At 38.8% G+C, this 19,322-nt stretch overlaps 1 protein-coding gene across 6 annotated transcripts in view; it reads left to right on the top strand.

Annotated features, from left to right (window-relative positions):
• The window catches only part of SYTL5 (synaptotagmin like 5), a 234,053-nt gene that overhangs the window by 110,648 nt on the left and 104,083 nt on the right, over positions 1 to 19,322 (top strand). For 3 of the 6 annotated variants that reach the window (XM_077889477.1, XM_077889475.1, XM_077889476.1), the window contains exon 1: positions 979 to 1,102. The exons of the other annotated variants lie outside the window; for them this stretch is intronic. The gene's annotated coding sequence lies outside the window, so the exon portion shown is untranslated. Of the gene's footprint in view, positions 1 to 978; positions 1,103 to 19,322 lie in introns of those variants that run through there. 6 annotated transcript variants of the gene reach the window in all.

The following is a 19,322-nucleotide window of genomic DNA, read 5'->3' as shown; positions in this document are numbered from 1 at the left end:
CACTTTTAAATGCAAGAAATCCTTTAGAACTTAAAATTATAATAACCAAAATAAGAATACACTAGCTGGGCTCAACATCAGCTTGAAGGTGGCCAAAGAGAGTCAGTGAACTTAAAGACAGATAAATAGGAGTTATCCAATCAAAAAACAAAAACAGAACAAAATAGATATCATTGAGACACTTTTTTTAAACATAGGAAGTAATAACTCTCTTGGTACTTAAAGTCAGACCCCATCTTCTACTCAATTCCCTGGCACCCCAAAGGGCCATTGCATCTAAAATGAGGCCTGCTATGATCATATAAATGAACAATCATGTTGGGGAAATAATCTTCCAGAATTTTTACTGACTCCAAATTAAGATGCAATATAGTAAAATATTAAGAAAATTTCACTCATTATCTAATGTTCAGCCAAGCAGCCACATCCTGTTGCAGTTATCTTTTAAAAATTATACATACAAAAAGAAATTATATGTACACAGTGAAGTATCATAGACACACAGACTGTGGTGCTGGAGTGCCTGGATTTAACTTCTGGCTCTACCATTTACTAATTGGGTAACTGTAGGCAAAATGCCTACTTTGCCCATGTGTAGTAGGGAGATAGTAAGAGTTCATACTTAATAAATTTTTGAACTTGTGGGAAATGATATATGTAACAAACTTGGAATTGCACCTGGCACATATGTGTTATCATTAAGTATATTTTTTCTCAGATCTTTTGAGAATATTATAAGGAACAGAATATTAAAATAATCCCCTTTAAAACATTAATTTAAATAATATCTCATTTCACAAATCTTCCAAAATGCGCTTTAGCAGATGAAACAGCTCTTACCTTTCCCCTGCTGATCAACAGAGACATTCCTTTTTGAAAGTGGACATACTGCCTGCTTCATGGAATAGCTGTCCACCACAGATAAACATTACTCTGTGCTACTGGGTGTGTTCAGTGTGTAAATAGATTGTGGGAACACGAGAGGCTGGTTTTTCAAGTTCCTGCTCCTAGCACTCCATGAGGGTCAAGTAGACCAGCGTTCCCCGATTGGTGTGTCTGAAAGAAAACTGTGTCTACAAAATGTTCTAGTCATCAGATTGAGGTAAGAATAATGTGTTTAGGGGTCTTCAGTGTGACGTCTCCTTTCTTGATTTTTGTATTTTTGTGTGTTGAGGGGTTGGGATTTGTCAGGAAATGAATGACTTCTTCCACCATTTGATATGAGATTTTATGACGAGAGGAGGAGGATAGGAATATATAAAGAACATTTTGGCTGTTGGACTGCTATATAAATTTGATGGCTTGAGAAGGGAAATCTATCTTCTTGTTTTTAGCACTTAATTTAATCTACAAATTGAAACATTGCACTAAATCCTAACGAAAAAATGAGTGTCTACATAAGCAAATATGTATCCTTGTGACATAGATCAGGTTCACAGCAAAAGTATTGTCACTTTGCTGAAAACCTCTCATCCCTCTCGATAGAAGTTCTGTTCTGAATTTCATTTGTTAAAAAACTCAGATGTTTTATTTAGTGTTGTTGAGCTATAATCCTGTTCTTGATATGGTTAAATATCCACTGTGGTTGTAAATTTAGTAGAAAGATTGCTAAAGCCTGAACTCCCAGGAATAATTTCAACATGAAGGTGAGGTTTTAATACCATGAGGGGACGAGATACTGAGTGAATATGAATATACACTAGAAAGATGCATCAGATTTTGAAAATTACTCTTTAATATGGATTGTTTTAGTTAGCAGTACTATCTTCCTCGTTTAAGGGAAAATACATTTTGCCGCATAATACATCAAACTCTGTACTTGGGAGAAAAAAGGAGTTATCTATATCAAGTATTCAAAATTGTAAGTTGCAAATATTACTCATATGTGATAATGTATTTAAAAATACACCTTAAATCTGAGCCTCCTTAAAACATCTTTTAAACGCAGGAATTTAGTGTTCAGGTTTTTTTGCTATATAATAAGTTGCTTATATGTTGTTTGGGTACCAGCTTAAGCACAAGACTGTTATAATTTATACCCTGTGGCTTAAGTGCATGATGACATTCAAATGGACTCTGGTGAGATCCTTAAATAGATCTATACATCCCTGAGTGTAAACACACATGCACGCATGCGCGCACACACGCACATACACATTTACATATGGGCAACTAATACTGGGGAAACAGGTAAGGGAGATGATGAGAAAATGTGTCTTTGTTGTCAAATGTTTATCCCATGTGCTTATGATTTTCTGAAATTCTCTGCAAGCGTCAGTTTGGGAATTAGGTTTGCGCTGCCATTCGTTTTATTCTAGCTTGATAATGTCTTCTAATAAGTTTAGGGAATGAAATAATGTTTCTACTCCTTTGTGGCCTGGAGGCACATTTGGTGTGTTCCTTGAAACTACTCTCTCTTACTTATTTAGTATGTTAAGGAAATGCAACTTTAATACGTGAAATGAGCAGTTTGTTTTACCTAACTGAGCTCTGTTATACAATGGCATATGTTATGACTGTTTTGCCAGCATATGTAATAACTTAGCTAATCATCTTCAGTACTTCCTATTTAGAATTTACTCGTAACTGTTTTGTGCATCCCATATGCTGCTCGTGCATGTGCTCTCCCTCACACATTCAACCCCACACATGCATTCCTGCTTTTGAATGATTTCACAGGATTCTTTAACTTCTCTCCAACTTGGGTCCATTCCTGGCTCTGTCTTTCTGTGAGTAGTGCCATTGTTTCCTCTGACTTCTGCTTACCGTGCTTTCTCCACATCTTCCGTCATGCCTAGCCCATAGACTTCTCTCTTTTTTTTAAAAAAAAGAGTATGTATGTATGTATGTATGTATTTATTTATTTATGAGAGACACAGAGATGCAGAGACATAGGCAGAGGGAGAAGCAGGATCCTCACTGGGAGCCCGATGCGGGACTCAATCCTGGAACCCTGGGATCACACCCTAACCCGAAGGCAGATGCTCAACCGCTGAGCCACTCAGCTGTCCCTAACCCATAGGCTTCTAATTCTACTGGTTCCATTGCTTCCATCACTTGTAGAGCTTGCGACTGGAGTGGCTACCTTAAGTTCTGGAAGATCATGTGGAAGTCCAGCAGATGTCCGTACAAAACCTATTAAATATATAGTATTCTAGGATAGGAAATTTCCTCAATCTGATTTCTCTCTCCTTTCAGCAAAACACATCTCTAGGAAGTACTTAATAAACTCAGCCCCTTACTGCCTTATGACCTATTTTATCTCTTTTAAAACCTAAATTTCTTTAAATTTTCCTGCAATTACAATAACATCTATCTTCACCTGATTGTCATTGTACTTCCTAGGGTCACTTGTGATGCTATTAAGAAAAGGAATTATATTCATTCATTTATTTATCCATTCAATAAATATGATGGCTATGCATCAGGCACTGCTATAAACTGAGGTTACAGTATGCAACACCCAGGTTGACCTTTAGGCATTTCTAGTCTACTTAGGAAAGATGTTAATTTACCCAAATAATTCATTTCAATTATGTTAAGTGCCATGAAGGATACTTTTCCAAATCCTCCTCCTGTTTGACTACTTTGCTCTATGTGACGTTCATGATCATTTCCTACTTCTTGAATTCTCCCTTCCTCATCATCCATGACTCTATATTATCTATTCAACTACTTGTCTACCACTTTCCCCCTTGTCTCCTTCTCTTCTCTTCCCTACTCGGTTGTTCCTCCAGAGGTTTATTATTTGCCCCATAATCTCTTAACTACTTTTTTCTTGCCTGTGATGTCTCATCAACCCATAGTTTTAAATATCATAGTTAAAAATATTTTAAATAATGCCTCTAAGATACCCTTTTCCAGGTTTTTCCATCTACTATGTATTTTCCCACTTGTATGTCCTGCTGTCACCTAATATTCATCTGTGGTTGTAGCCAAACACACTGTCTTTTATATCCTCCTCTTTCATCCAGGTTTCTGCTAATGGTGTTGAGGATCTCCTGGTTTCTCACATATGAAACCTTGGAGCCCCTTTGGCTTCTGAGTTTTCCTTTGCTTTCGATACCCAAACCATTACCAAGTCTTAGCATTCTCTTTATGATGATGTGTCTAGACTCTATCCTTTCCCCCATAGCTTTTCTGTAATTTTTTTCTTTAATACTTTATTCTCTCATCCTCTCCTCCCTCAGGCTGAGAGCCACCTAGATAGAACTCAAGGCCTGAGTCAGACCCTACCTCTACCAGAAAGTGATATGTCATGGATATCTTCTTTTGTCCCAACCTTGGGGACAGAAGTATGAGTGTGAGAGAAAGAACACAGGCTTTGGTTGCCAAAGATCCAGCTGTAGGTTCTGATTTTAACATCTGGTCCTTCCTTTGCCTTTGATCTTTCTGTGAGCTTCAGCGTCCTCGTGCTCATCCTATCTCACACAGTGGTCACAAGGAACAGATAGGATCATGGAGGTGAACATAATTTTAAACTGTGAAGCACTATAAATATCAAAGTAAGATTTGTGAATAGAAGAATGAATTGGAGGCCAGGGACCGAGGTTCTGGGTCTTAAATACTGGGACAAAGGGTGGCTCAGTGGTTGAGCATCTGCCTTTGGCTTGGGTCATGATCCCAGGGTCCTGGGATCAAGTCCTGCATCTGGCTTCTCACAGGAAGCCTGCTTCTCCCTTTGCCTATGTCCTGCCTCTCTCTGTGTGTCTCTCATGAATGAATAAATAAAATCTTAAAAACAATACTAGGGCAGTATAGTATAGGGATTGAGAGCCTGGACTCTGTAGCCAGACCACCTGAGTTTGAATCCTGGAGCTACTACTTAACAGCTATGGGAAATTGGGAAATTTAGTTAGCATCTCTGTTCCCGAGTTTCCTTCTCTGTAACATGAGGGTAGTAATAATTTCTACTCAAAGGGGTGTTGTAGGTTTGGCAGGGTTAATAGATATAAAATACTTAAAAACAGTGGCTGGTGCATCATTCAGCGCTCTCTCAGTGTGAAAGTGGTGGTGAGGACCAGTGTGGCAGTATGTGGGTACAAAGTGGAAATGATTTATTAGAATGGAGTCCCCATATGGGGACCAGGGGTCACATCCAGGATGGAAACGGAGCAATAGAGTAGACACTTATACCTGGCTGAATCCTTCATGACTCAGACAAAAAATGCTCCTCCTATCTGGGGCAGAATTGAGCAAATGTACATCGAGGGGCTATGAATATTCTGAGCAACCGCTTGAGGTTCAAGGCTGGGGATAGTGGTCTTTCGGACGCCTTTGGTGGGGCATCAAAGAAAAAGGAATGGTACGGGATGCCTGGGTGGCTCAGTGGTTGAGCATCTGCCTTCGGCTCAGGGTGTGATCCCTTGCCCGGGATCAAGTCCCGCATTGGGCTCCCTGGGAGGAACCTGCTTCTCCCTCTGTCTGTGCTTCTGCCTCTCTTTCTGTGTCTCTTATGAATAAATAAGTAAAATCTTAAAAAAAGAAAAAGGAATGGTAAATAGTTTGCCCTTTCAAGTCATGAAATATGGTAGTATTTCATGGAATCAAAATATCAGTATCCAGATGTCTAAATGTTAAGAAAGCAGACTTAACTATCCTCTGTGTTCTAAGAATTTCTTTCAGTAACAAGCATAGGCTTGTAACATTTCAGAGTGCAAGGCACCTTAGAAATGCTATTCCTCTCAATTTACAGGCTCACTGGCCAGAGCATGTATTTTTACTAGCACAGGAGTAGTTCACTTTGGATGAGAGTCTTTCTTTTCCATGTTAAGAAAAGACAAATAATAATACTTAGAACATTCCAAAAGTGGTTCTAAGTGCTTTAAATTAATTACTTAAATTAATACATTTAGATTTAATTAAATAAATATTTAATCATTTAAACCACTTAATCTTCATAAGAACCCCATGAAATAGATATTGTCGTTATTCCATTTACATAGGAATAAATTTAGGATCATCGAGGTTATGCATGACTGATGAGTAATAGAGCCAGCTGTCAAACCCAGGCAGCCCAGAACCAGAACCTATATTCTCCACCACGGAGTCCTATCATCTTAGCACCTCTGTGCCCTGGCGTTTGGTTAAGGGTAGGCTCTGGAGTCTTGGGCAGCTGTTAAATGTTGCAGTTCATTTCCCTTGATGACTGCTATTAAATGTTTGGTCATTTTGCATAACATATAAAAATTACTAAAATAAGATTTTAAAAGAATATGTTATTAGAGAGGAAGAGGGAGCATGAGCAAGGGAAGGGGCAGAGGGAGAAACAGACTCCCCACTAAGCAGGGAGCTGGACTCAGGGCTCAATCTCAGGACCCCAGGATCATGACCTGAGCTACAGGCAGATGCCCAACTCACTGAGACACCCAGGCACCCCTAAAATAAGATTTATTCTAAGTTTTCCAGTATCAATGCAAGGGGAGTCTGACTTTTCTCATCCATGATTGTGTATATGTGAGCATCAAAGATCTCAAACAGTGATCCCTCTATTTCCTAGACAGCGTGTTCTACTGTAAATTGGCAGCTGCTTTGCACTGTACTTCACTGTGGCTTCTGGCCATGGGGGTTTTCTCTTGATGTGTGTTAGTTTCCATCTTTGTTTTTGCTGACATTTCAAAAGGCCTGGCTCAATTTTTCGAGTTGCCATTTGATTTTTCTTTCCTGTTTTAACCACTTCTTATTCATTTAAGTGTTCTCTCACTTTAGTGTTTTTCTCTTTTTACTTTAATCATTATCAGCTACAAAAAAAATTGAATAGGTTTTTACTTCATTTTCTTCTTCACTGAATAGAAATATTAAAATCAGCCTTACCTCCACTGAACCCCTTAATAACCTTTTTTCATTTCCAAGTAGGCATAATGCTATTTGTAACTCTCGATAGAGTTTCATTGAGCAGTTTCCAGTCCTTGTAACAGTTGACTTATCCAGGCTAATTTGATTTCATCTGTCTAATCAAATGCCAGGGAGCACTCTGTTCCAACATTAAGAACACGTCCAATTCATTTAGGGGTTTGTGGTTCATGTAAATAGACTTCAGTGGCATTTTCACTTCGGTGTTGTGTAGTCAGAAAATATTTCCAAAAGTGTATCAGATCTTGGAGGGAAATTAAGAAGATGTATAACAAAGCAACTCTAAGAGGTACTTCATTTTAAAGCAAGTAAAATTTTAAAAACCAAACAATATAATTAAAAAAAATCATTTAAAATGGTAGTGGTAATCTGACCAGAAAATGTAGTTGAGATGGAATGGGATGTGTGTGGAGAGAAATGGTACTTGGAATGTAGCTATCAAATAATGATGTTCCAGGATTTGAAAATAGACTTTGAATCTAAACATACTTTTATCTGGATTATAAAAAGTTCAGCAACAGCCCACTTGGTAAACACAGACCAAGAGAGATCATAGCAAACATATTTATTTACTTCACGTATCAGAGTATTAGACAAATCCATTAATAGGTCCTCCCAAGAGGTATATATAGACAGCAATGATTTTTAGTCTCCTGGTATGAAATTACAATTAAAATCAACATACGATTAAAATTTTTGAAAATAATTTCATGTAAATCTAACGATATACCAAGGATATGTCTTCAAACAAGGCAATAAGGGCCTAATACAAAATAGGCATTTTTTTCAACTTTCAACAAATAATGGTATATCCAAAGATGTCTCTGCCTAGAAACAAATGTATATAATTTTTAAGTTTTATATTTTGATGATAACTAGCTATGTATTAAAACACATTTTGTGACAAAGCGTTGCTGCCCTCTAATTGAGATACCAGCCCAGGGAAAATAACTACAAGGAAGTCTAGTCAGTAACTTGGAAAAAGGAAAAACTGGAATGTTTGCATTAGCCATGTTTAAGGGGGGAAATTGAACTTACTTCAAACTACTTATAGCTGTCATCTAATTTCATTGGCTATTATGGAGTTTGAGCTCCAAACACAGGAAGGTTATTTCCAAATCAGTTAGATATAACAAACTAAATAGCTATTGATTTTCTTTCAAGTGAATTCCTGTTTGACTCTCTTAATGTTTTTGTGAGTAATAGTGCTGTGTTTGGCTTTATACTTAAGTACAATTGGATGTAACTGAATATTAGCACCACACAGGTCCCAGAACAATGAGGATAAAATCCAGGGGTAATATTTGATTGGTTATACTGAGAAACTATTGACCCTGGGTCAGCAAACATAAAATGTAGATCCACTGCTGCCACTAATAATCTTAGTAATCGCTCACATTTTCTAGGTATTTACTATGACCCAAGGACTATTCAAGTGTAAGACATGAGTCTTGGTTCGGTCATGTCTCCAAGATCCCATACCTAACAAATTTCAGAGGCTAGATTGGAACCAGAGACCTTACTGGGTGTGAGTTACCTTGGTCAAGTTAAACACTTCTAAAAGTATCTCCCCGGGATATTTTTTCCTCCTTCCCCAGTTTCTACCTTTCTTCCTGGGTCACAGGCTCACCCAATCTGCTGGCATCTATAAAGCTGTTGCTGTTGTGTCCTTGCCCCCGATGACTCACTCATTGGCATCTTCTCTATGACCTTTCATCTATGGCAAAGGGGCCTGCGTTCTTTGGGCCCTTAGACTGCGGGCTCCTGTAGACTTCTTTCTGTCTCAGTTGTGCTAATCTCTCCCCCAGCTGAGCTCCTCAGGCCCTGCTGGAAGGAGTCAGGTAGCACAAGGCCCTTCCTACCCTATTTCCTCTCCCCTCTCTACACCCTGACCCACTGCTGGAGCTTTTATTTCCTTTTTCAGTCAGGAGAAGCTGCTCCAGTGTCATATCCTACATCTTCTCTACACTGTCTTGTAATAAAACTGTATGTTCAGACCTCTGAGCTTTGTTCTTGGTAGAACACCTAGCTGAAGGAACATTGAAAGAAAAAGAAAACATATTGAGAACAGTATTGTTTCCCAAATGATCTGTGGCAAAGAACCAGTCCCTTCGTTCTTAATTTTCCAAGCCACCTCAGACTAGTGCTTTTTTGTAAAATGCATCATATGATGAGTCTACTAATTACATACTCCTTTGTCATGTCATTTGTAAGTGCTCTCAGTTTTATACATACCTGTCTCAGACACTAGCAGTCTATGGACCAGGACCAGTCCATGAACTACATACATGTAGAGCAGCATTGCCATGGAGCCCACCTTTCCTAGGAACCAAGGGATCTGTATTTATTGCAGTCCATCTTTCATTTTTTTTAATGTGCCTATATGTCTGTCTTTTTTTTAATTTTTTTTAATTTATTTATGATAGTCACAGAGAGAGAGAGAGAGAGAGAGAGAGAGAGAGAGAGAGGGGCAGAGACACAGGCAGAGGGAGAAGCAGGCTCCATGCACTGGGAGCCTGATGTGGGATTCGATCCTGGGTCTCCAGGATCGCGCCCTGGGCCAAAGGCAGGCGCCAAACCGCTGCGCCACCCAGGGATCCCTATATGTCTATCTTTATACAGTCTTTTGGTACATACAAATATGCACCTTCAAAAGCTGGAGTGCTGGGCGTTGGTATAAGATTGAGCAAGACAAAATTATGTGTGAGTATAATGCATCTCTGAGTTACACACATATATAAAAACATACACATAATACATAACACAATTATACATAACTATATTTTTAATTATATATAATTTACACATAAAATTTATTAATATATAAACACTTATATATATAAATATAAAATTCTGCAGTACAGTATAATGTTCATGAACTCAGTCATTAGAGGAAAACTGCCTTAGTTTGAATCCAAGCTCCACCACTTATGAGCTGCATGGCACTGGGAAACTGTCTTAGTCTCCCTCTGTATTTTTTTTAAGATTTTATTTATTTATTCATGAGAGAGCCAGAGAGAGAGAGAGAGGCAGAGACATAGGCAGAGGGAGAAGCAGGCTCCGTGCAGGGAGCCCAATGTGGGACTCACTCCCCGGACTCCGAGATCATGCCCTGAGCCAAAGGCAGATGCTCAGTTGCGGTGTCCCAGTCCCCCTCTGTCTTCTTTCCCTCTCTTGTAATATGGTAATAATAAAAATAGCGACCTCAAGGTGTTGATGTAAGGACTGAATGAGTTAACATATGAAAACCAACATGTTAGGACAATACCTGGCACTCGTATATAAGTGCTATGTGGTGAGTGTTTCCTATCATTTTTACCGTGATCCATAAGGAAAAGGAGTTAAGGCAAATATACTAATGAAGCAGGAAATATACAACCCAATATAAAACATAATACCACATGGATAATAGGACAGATATGATTAATTACTACTTTGATAATGTGAAATACATAGTGGTTTCTTTTGGCTTTGCAATTGATATCTGAGGAATTCCATGGCTTGGCATGAAACAGGAGTGTGTGATAGGGATTATACTAGTTTGCATTAGCAGTTCTTCTGATCCTCTGAAAACCCCTGTGAGGTGGTTATTATGATTATTTCCAGTTTTCATAAGAAGAAACTGAGGTTCAGAAAGGTTAAATAGTTTAGCTTCTTTAATGTAGTAGGTAGGATAGCTGCAATGTGAACTCAGAGTTTCCTGACTCCAAAACCTAGAGTTCTTGCACTTGTCTACTTGAACTGTCCATTGGAAACCCATGGAAATTTTTAAAGACACAATGCCTTGGGGTGCCTTGGTGGAGCAGTCAGGCATCCAGCTCTTGGTTTTGGCTCAGGTCATGATATCAGGGTCATGAGATCCAACCCACATTGGGCTCTGCACTCAGTGCAGAGTCTATTTAAGTTTCTCTCTCCCTGTGTCCAATCCCCCCTCAAGTAAATAAATAGATCTTTAAAATAAAATAAAAATACAGTGCCTCACCACCAAACTAAAAAATTCTTTGATTTTTTTAGAAGAAGCTTTACTAAGATATATAATGCACATACCTTACAATCTACCTATTTTGAGTGTGCAATTCAGTGTTTTTTAGTATATTCATAGGTTAACCATCATCCCCACAATCTAATTTTAGAACATACTCATCCTGGGGTGGGCCTGACAGCAGAGTTCCAAGGTCTTAACTTCAGGGCCGCAGATCCTGTAGGAGTTCTTGAATGGACTTCAAATGGTTTCTGAATCTTTTTTAGGATCTATAGCTTTCCTTACTTTCTCTAAAGGAATAGAGATGAAGCTCAGACAGTATTAAGAAACTCTAGACTGGTGTGTTTTCAAACTTCAGGTTGCTTGCAAATCACTGGGGACTCTTCTTAAAATTCAGGTTCAAATTTAGTAGGTCTGGGATGCAGTCAGATCTACTATAATTTTGATTATAGGAATACCAACATTGGATAAGTGAAATGTTACCTGCCCTAAAATCCCATTCTTCTCATTAGTGGATCTATGTTACCAACCAACCAACCAGTCAACCCCCCCACCCCCGCCAAAATTCAGTAATTTTGAGGTGGCTCAGTCAGTTGGGCATCTGCCTTCAGTTCAGGTCATGATCCCAGTGGCCTGAGATCGAGCCCCATGCTGGGGCTCAGTGGAGAACCTGGTTCTTCCGCTCTCTCTCCTCTTGCTCATTCTCTCTCAAATAAATAAATAAAATATTTTTAAAAAATTCAATATTTTTTTATTTTTTGAATTTTGTCAATAAGATATTTGTGGGCATTTGTTTTCTCTCTTGTTATTTAAGTATCTACAAAATAGTCATGGTTTTGCCTCTTGGACCAAAAAGCCTAAAATATTTGCTAGTGGGCCATTAACAGAAAAGTTGGGTCAACCCCGAGAGTAGCCCATGGCATAAGACCACCTTTGAGGAGGATAAATGTTGTTCGTCTTACTCTCCATAGCTCTTTGCTGCATTTGGTATACATGACGTTACCAGTCAGACTGATAAAAATACTAAGTATGAGCAGCAGCAAGCTGGCTGTATTTATGGATAATTCCTCCTCTAGAAGAGAGGTTTGGGCAGATGAGACTCAACTGCTGGTTTAGTTTAAAAATAGATCTTCCTGGGGTTGCAGACTACTTGCCTGAGTAGCATGGATAGCTTTTCACAAAGGACCTGGTGTCTTCTCAGCTAGGTCATGTCAACAAGACTTTGGAAGCAAGATTCCCTAGGAGTAATTTGCAATTCTCAAGAGAGCTTGATTAATTGGGGTTGGATGCCAGTTAGCTGAACTTATGGCTACAACATTGCATCTTCCTAGACCACTCTTAAGCTCCTTAACACTTCAGAGTGTTTGTTCTGAACAAACAACAAAGAGCTATCTGACCATGCATTTTACCTGTATGAAGACGTTTCTGCTTAGCTCACTTTGACTCCTGTGAAAAGGATCTGTTAGAACATGCACAGCTCTTCAAAATTCTCCAGGCTTTAGGTGGTCTCCTTCACTATAATCTCTGTTGTAGAACTTCTTCTCAGATGTCCACCTTGAACTTTTCTTTCCTTTGGTCTTGATCAATAACTTCAGATCTCCTAACTTATGGCTCATTTTCAGGCTGGCAGGCTATCTATCTATCTATCTATCTATCTATCTATCTATCTATCTATCTATCAGTATATCATGCAAGAGGTTGTCTATTCTCCCCACTCATCCCAAATAACCCTTATTACCACAAGGTCCATAATTATTCAGATTTTAGCATGCTTCTAGGGGGACAAGTACAAAGTATGACCTTGAAGGAATTGGATTATACACTAAAATAATTGCAAGACTTACTGATTTATATTATTAGAAACTAGGATATTAGGGCAAGGAATATGTGATATAACACTGGATTGGGATGAATTTATTGAAATGGTGCATTTTCCAAAGCCTCTGGGTTTAGTGTGGTACTTCATATAGCTGGAGGTGTTTGTAACAGTTTACTTGATTGGTTAATTGAAAACTTAATGGTGGCCTACATAGACTCTAAGTGATATACTTGACTCCCAATTCCTTAGATTCAACTGCACCCCCCACTGTGTTGATTATCCCTCCTCAGTCTTCCATCAGCTCATTTGTTCCTTTGTCACTTCTTTAATCATTATTCCTCATGCTCCTATCCCTGGCCCTCTTTCCTGTGTTCTCACTTGCATAACTTTAGCCACCACATAGGCACCAGTGATTCTCAATTAAATGCTTCTAGTGTAGACTTCTCCGATAAACTCTACTTCTGTATTCCAGATGCCTTTCTGGACAGATCTTTGTTGATGTTTGTTGGTCACAAGCACTTGGACCTCAACATGTACAAATTTCTGGACAGATCTTTGTTGATCTTTGTTGGTCACAAGCACTTGGACCTCAACATGTGCAAATTGCAATTTTTTTCTCTCAACCTTTTCTGTCTTGTGTTCTCTTTTGCTGTTAGTAGTATTACCATCAGCATTCCTAGGCTTTACTCCAGTCTTGTTGAATCAGAATCTCTAAAGAGGGACCCTCAGTTTTTGAACAAGCCCTGTAGGTGACTCTTAGGTACACTAGAATTTAAGAACCCTTACAGTTCCCCATGCTGGAAACTTCGGAGTCACACTCTCTCTTCTCTTTACCATCCACATCTAGGTGGTAGCTGGATCTTATTGAAAGAATTCCCAAATATCTGAAAAATGACCCTTAGGTCCTTTCCTACTACTACATCTCTAGTTCCTAATCTCTGCCTGGCACTCCTGCAGGAGCCTCCACGTTGTCCACATAGCCTCTGCCCTCTCTCTCGTATAATCACTGAGTACTGAAGTCTTTCAAAACCCAGATCTAAAATAGAAAGCTGACTGTGCTATTTCTTGGCTTAAAAGCATTCAACAGCTTGATGGCATGGGAGCAGTTTTCAGACTTTTTAAGGTCATGGAACTCTTTCTTCAAATAAAATCATGCTAGGAAATCCAACTTATAGATCAGATAAAAGCAGAGCTGCTCTGTTTGAAGCAGGGGTCGGCGCCACAGCCTTGGCCACTTAACTTGCCTTGCTGTGTTTCCTAAGAAACCATTCCCAAAGACACAGTTAGAAAAATACTCAATAAAGTCCAGATGCTTTATTTGGATACCACATTCCTCCTTGGCTGGCACCCTCCTTTGTCTCACCTCTCCTCCATTAACTCAGACCCCAGCCCTGGGATTATTCACTATTCCCTGGACTAGTCATGGGTTTTTGTGACTTTTTATATTTACTGTCTTCACACCCTCAAATGGCCACTCTCCTCTTCCTAATTGTTCTTTCCTTTGTGTTCTCAAAGCCAAGTTGGCCTTTATAAAACTGTTCGTTTTATGTTTATGTCTGTCTCCACTAGAAAATAGACAAGCTCCTTGGAACAGAGCCCATGCTTTCTTCATTTGTGTATCCACTAGATCCAGCAGTTTCTGACACATGGTTTTATGCATGTTTATTGCATGAACATTTATATATTCTATAACCCATTCTATCTGTTCTTTGGTTTTATTTTTTTCCAGACTGAACACGCCTTAATGAATTAAACATAACTTTAAAAACTAGATTTATTAACCTCAATAGATTTATTAACCTGTATGACTCTACTACTGAAATATTTTCCTATTCAATAGCCAAGTGTAATAATCCATGGATATATGAATTGTATACCATGCCATATGAAGCTGAGCTAATATTGGTAGAATATATTTTTGACAGCAACAATATTTGTTCTATTTTTCACTGATATTATATATAATATGTGTTCATTGTAGAAACATGGAACTAAAGACAATTATAAAAACAGCCATAATGTAACTCCCCAGAAATAGATGTAATATTTTGACTTATTTCCTTCCATTCTTTCTTCTGTAATATTTAGGTATGTATGTATTTACTTTAAAATTGGAACTATACTATATAAGTAGTTTTATATCCTGATTTTTTAAATTTCATATTATGAGCATATCATCATATATGAGAATCTTAATATTGTTTAAAATCTTATTAATAAAAACTGTAGACTTTCTAAGCAATTTCTAAGAAGTTTGCCAATTCTTTAAAAAAATTTTTTTAAAGATTTATTTACTTATTCATGAGAGACACAGAGAGAGAGGCAGAGACATAGACAGGGGGAGAAGCAGGGAGTCTGGTGCAGAACTTGATCCCCGGATCCCGGGATCACGCCCTGAGCCAAAGGCAGACGCTCAGCTGCTGAGCTACCCAGGCGTCCCAGAAGTTTGCCAATTCTTAATAGAAAGTTTAGGAAGCTAGAGAGAGACCTGAGGGTATTTTGTGAATCAAAGGTAATGGAGTGAAGTTTTGACTGATCTCACTTAATGACGTATTGCTTAACTTCAGCGTAAAAACAGAATGGATGGAAGGGCCTAAATTGTTTTGAGCATCTGTTATGTGTCAGATATTGTACTTTACATACATTTCCTATTTTATATACATTTTCATACATTTTATATATACTTTACATACATTAATTCATTTGAGTATTCACAACAAACCAAGGAAGTGGACATTAATATTCTCATTTTACAGATGAATAAACTGAAATGCATAAGCTTAGAGTAACCTGTCCAAGTTATTCTCTCATGGAGTAGAATTTTAATTCCATTCATTTCTCAAGCTTCACATTTTATCTAACACTGACTCTGAGAGGGTACACTGAGCCTGCATTTGATTCCAAGGGCTTTTTATTAGCAGTGCTTATCTGTGTAGTATAAACTTTTGGGTAATCACGGTTTATGAACTCCTGAAATTACTTCTCTTTGTTAAGACATAGGTATACTTTTTCAAGGTAGAGAGTCTGTAGTTCTTATTGGCTATCTAAGATATCCTTCAGAAAACTTTATGAATCTCTCCTGCAGATGGAGCATCCACAAGTCTTGTAGAAATCCTTTGAGGAGACTTTCATTTTATGTGCCAGGCCCTGCATCGAGAACATTATCTTCTCTTGCTCTATTACCCTTTCATGTACCCTTGCAACCTATGGAATTCATTTTGTCTGCATACCTACCAGTACCCTTGATACTGTTTGTTTATATGAGAGTCTCAAATAATTTCCATGTCTGCCAACTGTGCTACCATGTCACTGATTTGTGTGTCTGTGGGTGTAAAATAAGAATAACTCTTGCATTCTCACCTCTTAACAGCTGAGCATTTCAAACTCTGTTTGCTTTTCTTTGCAGAGCTAAAAGTGCCTATACTTGTACTGATTCAGTACAGTAAATAGGGAATCATGGTGTACATGCAATTTCTCCATTCCTATCAAGAGCTCAAAGAATGCATGACCCTTGATCTGCCAGCCTCCTGGTAACCACAATCTTATGCATCTTATATATGAGGATGTGACATATGATAAATTAGAGAAGGCTACAAATTCTTCACTACTCCCATTCCATTGGAATTGAACTTACTTCCTTTAATCTGGGATGACTTTAGTGATTTGCTTGACAAAACGTGGTAGAAGTAATGTTCTAAAATTTCCAAGGGTAAGACTTAAGGTATCTTGCAGCTTCTGCTTGGGTCATTAGAATGCTTGGTCTGGGGGAAGACAGCTGCCATGTAAAAAGTCTGACTACCCTGAGGCCGCCATGAGGGAGGAATCACAAATAGTCTTGTGGTCAACAGGTCCAGCTGTGCTCTCAGCCAGCAGCTGACATCAAGTGCCAGATATGTGAGTGCATTATCCTTAACATCCCACCTAGTCCAGCCTTTGGATGACTTCAGCCCCAGGTGCCCTCTGACAGCAGCCTCATAAGAAACACCAAAATGAGTGCCTCCCATGAAGCCTAGTCAACTCACAAAACTGTAAAAGATTATAATTTTTTTTAGTGCCCCTGCTGTATTTGGAGCTAGTAAGCTCCACTTTATATAGAAGATTTCCAGGGAAATTCCAATCATTGCTCTTCTTCCTATATTTTGTGTGATGGATCATTTTTCTCCTCCTCACATTCTCCCTGACAATGTTTTACTTTAAGTGAAACATTTTTCTGTTCATTTTGCATACATCCATTCTAAAGATGGCAATATTTCATGACGTTCTGTAACATAGAATTACTGGAAAAGGGTTAACTGTCTTATTAGATAGACCCTACCACAGTCTAAGAGGATGGCGTCCATGGTAAGAAGGCCACCATAATGTCATGTACAGTGGTTTCAGTGGTAAATTGCACTCTAAATCTACTGGTGCTGCTATGGTTCCCAATGAACTGGAACAGTGCCCAATTTCTCCATCTGAAGCATCTGCTGAGAGTTTAATTTCTTTTTCCCATTCCATTTTGATATGGAGCATCAACTCAGGCTGATTCAGTGTTCTCTCATGAGATGAGATTTTCTACTTTAGGCATTAATTATTAAATGTTTTATTTTTTTTATCTCATTCATTAGAAGTCAAAAATGAGTCTTAAAGGCTAAAATCATGGTGTTGGCAGGATTCCTTCCGGAGGCTCCAGGGAAGAATTCATTTCCTTGCCTTTCCCAGCTTCTAGGGGCTGCCTGCATTTCTTGGCTCATGGCCTCTTCCACCATCTTCAAAAACCATTACTCCAACCTCTACTGCTATCATCACACCTCCTTTCCTGACTTTACTACTTCCCCCCTCCTAAGGACACTTGTGATTACATTGGGCCCATCTGGATGATCCAGCATAATCTTCCCTTTTCAAGATCCTTAACTTAGTGACTTCTGCAAAGGTTCTGGTGACTAGTACATGAGCAGCTTGGGGGCTGTTATTCAGCATATCACAGATACCCCAGCTAGACTAGAAGTCAGGCATTTAAGCAAATCCCTGTGGATACTTATGAGTTAGCAGGTGAAGAGAGGAGGAGAGGGTGTGCCAGGCAGAGAGTCTTGTAAGTAGGAAGATCTGGAGGTGAGGAAACCATGGTTTCTTTAGAAGAATGAAGTATTGAATGTGGTTAGAGGGTAGATACATGAGAGAGGGGTAGGCTAGAGCCAGATCATAAAGGGTTTTTTAAAACCATATTAAACAACTGAAGGATTTTAAGCATAGGAGTGACAATGATCCAGTTTGTGTTTTGGAGGAAATCTGATGTGTAGGAGCAAGACAGAGGCAGGAAACTGTGATAGTGAAGAGCCAGGATGGTATCACCTAATTCACAATAAGTCTGAAACCAAAATTCATTATTGCCCATCAAAACCAGCACATCTACCCAACTTCCCTATTGCTGGTAATGTCATCTGTACTCTTCTAAGATCTTCGATGGTGCTCAGTAGTTAATGATCTATCCACAACTGTCTTTGCTGAAAGGCAGCAGAATGACTTAGAAACTATTTTGTCATCTTTTATATAGTTTAGCTCACTTCGGCAAGGCTGCTGGCCAGCAAGGGAAAAAGTCACATCTGAAATGTGTAAGGAAAGAGATCTGTTTAAGTAAAAGTATTGGAAAATAAAATAAAAATGAATTTCTTCTAATATGCCTAGTCTTTTACCAGGCACATTTAACTAAAAGAATGAGAATTGACTCTAGATAAAAGGCACCGGTGATTATTTTTATTCATTTTTTCTTACCTGATGAAAGTGTATAGGGGATAAGGGATGCTCCAAGGGGGTCTGTGAACTAGTACAGATTTAGGTGAATTCATCCCAACCCAGATGCTGGTCCTCCAAAGGCTCAGAAATTTCATTTAGTTGGTGTACAGAGAACAGATTAGACATAGGTTCAAACTAAACCAAACATAGAGAGTTCCATTGGCAGGATCAGGGCATCCACTCCCTGAAAGGGGAGAGCTCTGAGGTTAGCCAACTTCCAATCAGAAGTGTCGAGAAGGAAGTGAAATTCAAGCAAGAGGAAATAGTTGTATGATTTGAGTGATTAATGTCATGAAACTTGCCAGGCTGAGGCCCCATAACTCAACATGGAACATGTGCTACAGGGGAAAAAATGGGTTACTTTCATTCTGTGGCCTGAGTGCTTTTCTTCTGGTCGGAGCCTGGCTGGGCATCATTGGCATCTAGCTCCTTAGATCTCCTTTGTTTATGTCCAGGCTCACTGTCTCCTCTTCCTTACCCCATGTTTCTCCAGAAGGACTATCATCACTTAGAATCCATCTTATTAAATTAAAATCACAGTCCAGTCCTGCCTCCTGGAGGAAACACTGTGATTTTCTTGATAAAATTTTGGCTACTTCTAATCTCCTTGAAAACTCAGTTATAAATCTGTTCTTTCAGTCTTGGTACAGAGGAGCAAAAATCTATTTAGGGCTAATTTTGTTAATTAAAGTCTCCTGGGGCAATTTTATTTCTTTTATATCCTTGCCTGATTTCCCATCTTCGCTGTCACTTTCAGATGCTACCTTCCTTTTATTCTCCTTATTGGACAGAGCCTTGGAGCTTTACAGGGCAGATTTGTACTTACAATCCAAGGCAAAGTTAATCATAAGCTTCGACTCATATTTTTGTGGCTCCCTACCCCTTGAATAACTTCGA

This window comes from Canis aureus, chromosome X, assembly GCF_053574225.1.
Source record: "Canis aureus isolate CA01 chromosome X, VMU_Caureus_v.1.0, whole genome shotgun sequence".
Lineage (NCBI taxonomy): Eukaryota > Metazoa > Chordata > Mammalia > Carnivora > Canidae > Canis > Canis aureus.
Note: the sequence above shows the minus strand (reverse complement) of the source record. Positions and strands in the feature narration are given on the sequence as shown.